Source organism: Ornithodoros turicata, chromosome 7, assembly GCF_037126465.1.
Source record: "Ornithodoros turicata isolate Travis chromosome 7, ASM3712646v1, whole genome shotgun sequence".
NCBI classification, from domain to species: Eukaryota; Metazoa; Arthropoda; class Arachnida; order Ixodida; family Argasidae; genus Ornithodoros; species Ornithodoros turicata.
The window spans coordinates 46,533,946-46,541,716 of record NC_088207.1 but is presented as its reverse complement, the minus strand read 5'-3'; positions in this window follow the sequence as shown (position 1 = coordinate 46,541,716).

Sequence of the window (7,771 nt, the reverse complement as noted above, 5' to 3'; positions counted from 1 at the left end):
TGCACGTATACCGCTTCTTTTTTCAGTTTTCATAAAGAGATTAGCTTCGATGAAACGGGATGAAAATGAAATGTAAAATCTAGACATATGGGAGGATATGTCGGGGGAAGGGGGGGGGGGGGTTCGAGTCCCGTAAGCGCCTGTGGAAAAGTGCACAGCAGTTTTCATCACATAACTCTGGCAGGGTTCCTTTCATTTCCCACTATTGTGGGTGCCTTTTATTAAAGGATGAGAAGGCAGTTTCATTGTGCGTCCTCGATTGGTATCGCAATCCAGAAGTGAAAGCACTGTGAGCACTGTGAAAGGGCATTCTAGGAACCCCGAGCGCCGTCTGGCTTTTTTCTTCTTCTTCTGTATGTGTGTGTATGTGCAGATACGCACACATACGTACGTACGTGGATCAATATCGTCGTTTTTTTTTTACGAGCCCCTTTTTATTTTTTCTCGCTGAAGGGCGGTATGTCATGTCATTCGTGAAATTCGTAGTTGGATATGCGTCCGATATTGAAGATTTGTTTAATGTGCAATGCGCTGAGCTTCCTCCCAGTAGTGCAAAAGACGGCAGGGACTTCAGAACGGGCATAGTATACAACAACACTAAATACGAATTAAAAAGGAGGAACACGCTGAGAATATAGGATTTATCTCAGTCATCAAGGCTCACCGATATCTTGTGATCCTATTTCCATTCATACGTCGTTGGTGTCAGGCGTACCACCGTTGTTACATACCACTTATCACATAGAGACAGAATCCAACGTTTAAAAACTCTATAGGCTAATTTCAAGTAATCTCACATGCATCGCCCCGACAGACTATATCAGGATGTCACAGAGAGGGTTCTCTCGTACTAAACACTCGAAGCATGATGGAAATTGATGTTCTCAGGCTGGAACACAGAATAAAGGTCAAACTTTATTTAGGTCCTTTATTCTGTGTTCCAGCCTCAGAACATCAATTTCCATCGTGTTCAACAGATGCCGCTTGCGTCGACCCCGTCGTTTGAATGTGTGTGAGTGAGAAAAACATGCAAGAGTAAAAGTGAATGAGTGAGTGAGTAGATGTGATTTGTCCCTTCACATGACGCAACCTTGGAAGCCAATGGGGAAGCGTGTTGGCTCAATTGCTAGAGCCCTGGATCGATAATCCAGAAGGTGTGGGTTCGAGTCCTACATGTGGCTAACCTTTTCAGTGACTTCCTTCCTTCTTCACTCGAAGCATGTTGGAAGTACTATTTTCGTTCTAATTGTTTAAAGATTTTTTTTTTCAGCTCAGTCATTCTGATTGAAACCAATTGCACTACCAATGTGATACCGTGTCTTCTTTCCATTGTCATATTCAAAATTGATTTTCGTTCAGGAAGTTGTTGACGGTTTTTGGGTGTGTGCATGATTGCGATTTTTCCTTGTCTTACCCCTCCTTCAATGGCATATACTGTATGCTAGAACTATTTCAAATAAATAAATCATAGTCCCCTGTCCCGTCTAGACCTGCCTATAGACGTAGACAGATGGAGAGAGTACAGCAAGAAGAAGTGGGGGAACACGTGCGTCCTGGGCCGACTTCAGGGGAGCTGTACCGACATTCGTCTCGAAAGCCTGTCACAAAACCTCAATCCTCAGACAGCACAGCCGGTATGTGATGGAATTCGAACCCATCACCTAGTCTTCAGCATGACCTTGGCTTCTACCAGCGAGCGAATGCTCGAATATTTTCACATGACAAGAAACAGAACGACAGCCAAATTTCACTAAGGCTATGCCGCGTCATCCCAAATGGGTTGCAATGATTCACGTCAGTTTGCATACTCTCCAGATCACGCTACAGTGCATGGCGAGAGGGGATGCATATGTATGCACCGCACAGCACCGTTTGATTGATCATCTTTTTTTCTTGCGCAGACCGATATGCGTAACCTGGGGCGAATATATTAATCCGCGAAAACCATATTATCGCTCGCCCATGCAGGAACCAGCAACTCATCAAACGCTGCGTACGCGGAAGCCGAAAAGACGAGCATTGTAGTGGTGTTCCCCGCGATATGTGAATCATGGGCGGTTATTCAGTTCATTGGATATGTATGTTGCGAATAACAGCCATTCATCACCTTTTGTCAATAGTTGGGGAAGGACCCGGTCCCCCTGCATATTACACGCACGGAGCTGGGAAGCATATTACGTATACACACACGTTCTGGGATCGGATGCATTTGGGCGACACTGTAATTTCATTCGGACGAAAAGCGGATTAATCTGCACAGCGATATTAAAAGCAGAAACGGTGACAGAATGCGGTAACATTTTTGACAGACAGCACGTTGATGTTGTACCGCCCGTTGATAAACACAATCGTGGGACAAGGTGAGCGGAGTTCTTAGTTTCTTCTGCTGTCAAGTGTAGCAGTAGGGTAGTGTGTGTAGTGTACCTGTAGTGTAGTGTATTGTATTGTATTGTCGTGGTAGTGCAGTGTTAATCTAGTGTACTGTAGTCTAGTGTAGTATAGCAGCTCACTGCAGTGCCCCTTTGAAGAAACGCGACCGACAGACACGTCGGCGGTCATTCGTGCAAGTGTCGTGTGCCCCCCCCCCCCCGTGTTATGCCTCCCCCCCCCCGGTGACGGTCTGCATGGTTCCACCCCTGGTTGGACTCCGACTTGCTCTCTGCTTCCATTCCTTCTACTTCTCTTGTTTCTTGTTATTGATGTTATTCTTATTTTCTTGTCACTATAGCTAGCATTCGCTGTTGCGACTTGCGTCGCCATTTTTTCGTGTTTCCATCATCATCGTCACCATCGTCATCTACTATATAGCGTGTCCTATTGGTAACGGCAGGCTGAAAAGAATTACAGGGGACGTGCTTCGCTGCAAGCCCTTCTGATGTTTCGACAGCTCTCGACAGGGCACAAGAGTCACTGAGCTATGAATGCGAGACAAAGTGGCTATGAAACAAACTCAGCTTTCATCTGCATTAATTAGCACCGCGACAAGATAACAGGAAGTTTTAGGACTGCGTTCGAGCAATCTAGAGTGAGGCGAAGAACTTGCATCCCGCAATCTGATCCCACCCGGTGAGAGGTTGAGCATGACGTCGTGCCTCACGAAACGCAAATGACTATACCGCGCCATCACGTAAGGACAACGGTACTTCCGCCCTCAAGCGAAGCGAAAGCTCAAGCAAGAAAGCGAAGGTGGCACCGGAGGCAACGGGCAAACAACGCAAGGGATTTTCCGCAACGCACGCGAACTTTCCAAAATAGCGAGCGCACGCTTCCCGCAAAGGTCGCTTCGCGTTTGGCGCGTGCACACGCTATTTTCTTCCGCACGCGAAGCCGCGACTTTACGCTGCACTAAAACTCTCTATTACGTCTCCTGCACGGGATTGTGCAGCTAAATCTGTCAGCGATAAGTCAGCTTTAAAGTTAAGTATTTCATGTGGTGCTTCAAAAAAGTGATGGAACAGTGTGCCCGGCACCTGGTGGTGGCTACGCTTTTCCCGCCTTATCAAGCTTAGAGTTATGCCTTATCAGTCAGCTATCACACACTTACCGCAAACACCTTGCGTCATTCACTTCGTTTGCAATGTACATTTGAACTGACCGGATATTTCCTTCTTCCAACCGTCCCCATGCCGTATTTCCTCCGTCTTTTCTAAGCAGCAGAGGCCTCACGTGGACAACATTTAGATTTTTTTTTTCGATTTACGATTTTTTTGCTTGACAAAAAAGAAAGAAAGACAATATGTAGTTACTAAGCCACTTGGTCATCATTACTTCCGGAAAAACAATACCACATTTCGGTGACACTGATAACGCCTGACATATGCGCTCGCCGAAATAATGCAAAGCTTATGTTTTACACACGAGAAATCCACGCACACATACACAACACAAACGCCATTCGTCGCCCTCCGACAACAGAAGAGCGTACTTGCTTTGCATAAGTCCATCCTTAACATCCTGTGCATGAAGCACTTAAGCCGCTTAGCATCCCAAAAAGAAACTTGGAGTTCACAAGCGGCGTATCTATCACAAAACGACGACTAATACCCAGCCTCAGACAAACGGTTCACAAAGCTTGTATAATCTGCGGCCATAAATAGCGCCCTTTCCAACAAGCAGAAAACGTTGTTGCTGCGACACCGACATAATTTCTCGTTATGCCTTTGCTACACAACCGCAAGCGTGATGGTGTACCGCTTCTTCGGTAATTAATTGCCGAACAGTCCTAATCATGGCCAGCATTTTTCTGCTCTTTGAATCGAGTTTAAATTAAGACGTAGCGTTCGTCGTAAACTGAGGGGAAGGGGGGCTCGAATTATGGATGTTTATTTCGGGTGAGAGTTACGTTCGATACGGCGCTTAATTATTACAAAGAGAATATTTTATCGCTGTTTGTCTTACGTTGAATCAGAAAAAAGAAAAAGAAGGGGGCAAAATGAGAAAGAAGGAACAACATTAGCTCTTAATGATGTCGCCTTTGATACATTATGTACACGCTACGCGTATGTATCTGTATATAATTATACTACAATTATATAAATAACCTCCTTGGAATCCTCTTAAGATACAGGCGCTACTTTCCGCCGACAAGCTCTTTAAGGCACAGTACCGAAGAATATACTATAATATTACGTTATAATCACAAAAAAAAAAAGTTGTTGTTGAACTGCATTGTAATTTCGATCTGTAATTAAGAAACTAGAAGCTCATCTTACGCTTAGGCTTCGATTGCCGTTGTGCGATGAGTGCTTCCAGAAAACCTCTCGATAGTAACAAAATGTTCCTTCTATTATTTTCGGTGAAACGAATTGCACACATCAAAATTTTTCGTGCTACTCGGTAAAATGACACACACGCACTTTTATCAGACGTGAAAATTTCTCGGATGGCCCTCTGTACTCCTTTAAATGCTGAATTATAGGGCTCCTATAAATCTTAACAGTTTGAGGCACATAACTATAATTCGAATACGCCTACCTCTGTTCAAAGCTCAGTTACGTTTTCCCTCAAGTTATTCCATCTATACCAGAACATTCAATGTTACTGTCTATCCAGACGCTCCTGCACAGGTTCCGTCTGAACGTGTCATCCGGGCGCCATTTCCTCCGTAAAATTGGGAAGGCTGATTCAGCGAACTGTACACTTTGTGCGACCGTGGAGGGCACCGAGCGCGTTCTCGTGCACTGTTTTAGATACGCACCTGAAATGGCTACCACGAAATCTGCTCACGACCGACTGGACAACCGCAACTTTGACCTCGTAAAAGTGCCGGGTCCTTAGCCACCTGACAAGAGAGATGCTGCCTTGTCAGCGCTTGTGACATTTATTCAGAGGTGCGCGTTGGAGTCAGTCTATTAGGACCGTGTGATTCATTGTGCGCTGCGTTGACCGTTGATTTTGCCTTTGGGGATTTTTTTTTTCTCTTTTTCCCTTTGGGGGGGGGGGGGGGGGTATGCGAGTATCCGAATTTGTCGCCTGACGAATTCAATCTCTTCCTATTATTATTTTTTTTTCGTCAGCATCAACATCAACGACTAAGGACACCAACTTCTATAGTACTATAGAGCTCTCAGATAGTTTCTCTTTCTCACTTTTTATTCTCGCACACGCGCATGGCAGTACCTCCAATCCTTCGTTACCGTTTCTTTCATCTCACTTGTTTACATCTTAATTTTGAGGACTCAGCTTTCGCGTCATGGAGTAGACGGATCAATTGTTGTGGAACCACCATTTTCACATGTCATTTGCATTCCAGGACTAATTTTTCTCAATGCTATGCTACTACTACTACTACTGTACTACGCGCCAGATTTAAAACGCCCTTGACTTACTTACCTCAGTTCAAAATAGCGTTCACTGTTTCAGATAAACATTCTTCCAAACTGCATGGTGCAGTTCCACCAATAATCTTATAGTGTTTGAACGTGCAGTGTACACAGCTTCTTCGCACAGCACTTTTACTCCTATTTCTCATCCCCATCCAGACCGTCACTGCCACCTGTTACCTGGGAATCCTAGAAGCGGCCGCGTGGTGAACTGATGTTCGGATGAAAGCTACTTACAGTAAACACGACAGCGGGAAGAAGAAGAACAAGAAGAAGCAGAAAGGAGAAAGAAAACAGAAAGTGAAATGTGGCTGCACACTTTTTCGAGGCTTGTCGTGTTGCCCGCTTCCATTAGAACCGGAAACCGTCGCAGACGGTATTCCATTGGTTCCTATTTGTGCATTCTGATGTATTTATTGCCTCCCTCTCTCTCTCTCTCTCTCATAACTCGCTCATTGTCGCAGTATAGCCAGTGAGGGGAACCTCTAGACGAACGATAGGAGCTGCTTGTTTGCTTTCCTTTTGCGTGAGGGTGTCTCCGCCAGCTGACATCGTAGCGAGACTGAGGATATCGTAGTGACACTGAGGGACTGAGGTTTTCTTCAAATTAAACCACACTTCTGTTTTGTTACGCACCTATCGCCATGTTCAAAAAAAAAAGAACGCGTTAACCTCTGCTTTACTTTCTGTTGTTGAAGATGATGACAATACTGAAAAGAAACACTTGCAGGAGCTGTTTACTTTACTTTATTAATTTTTTTCTTTCTTACGCACACGATAACAAAGAACACCACTGAAGCTGTCCACATTTATTAAGACACAATCTTTCGCACAGAGCCTATGCTTGCGTAGGCGGGTTTCTTCACAGCTAAAGAAGGCCAGTCTCTGGACGAGAGCTTGTGTCTTATTAAATGTAGTTCGCTTCAGTAGTTTTTTGGTTTTTTTTTTTTTTTCGGTTACCCGTGCTAATTGACGCGGATTCCATTTTCTTTATTCTCCGAGTTACATACACCATGTGAGACATTGTAGATCTCCATATTAACTGCACAATGCTTCCCAAAAGGTGACAATTAATTTCGGACATGAATGTGTCGCATATGAAGTCAATTTCAATTGCATGGGCAATGTAGCACCAAAAACTGGATGCACGTGTTTGGTATACGTTGTATTGAAGTGCGATCTGCTCGAGGTATGGAAACCCTCGGAGCACTGGAGGGTGTGGCGCCATCTCTCGGATAACTGGTGCGTCCTAACCGATCGATATCAGAGCTGCCTCGTTGGGAAAGACACACGTTTAGCACTGCATAATTGCCACAGAAAAGGGAAAAAAGAGGGAGGGAGAAAAACAATGATGGTTATAATTGCTTTGAAAGCTAACGAGCACTTCTTCCTTCCTTTTTTTTATATTGATTGATTGAAACAGAAAATAAGTAGCTAGAAAATACGCAATAAAGAAATAGAGAGTACGTAATCGCCTGTTTTTGAAAGTTACAACTGTAATCTTAGCTGAGCTGCGGAAAGCTTCCCACGGAGACAGGTGAGTCAGTGAATACTTCAGGCAGTACTTAACAAATGACAAATTATACTTTGATGTCCTCCAAGGAGCCTGTCTTGAGATGTTAACTGCGGAGACGACATACAAGACATCCAGTCGAACGAACCGAATAGTGATAGGCAGGTATGTGTGGCGGAGGAAGCAGTGCCACAGTTTCTCGAGATCATTCGTCGGTCTTCTGAGTTTCTGACAGTGAGTGTCATTTTTATTACGCAGTCCGGAACTGGCAGTTGTTAACAGTCGCTAATCTGTATCAGGTATGTCCGCCAAGTAATCGTACCTGACACAAGCATGAGATATATAGTCTAACGAAAATTCACTGCCCCTATAAGCATAGTACTAAATGCGTTTAAACGCACTAGCTTTATAGGCCCAATGTTAGAACCAGTTGTAA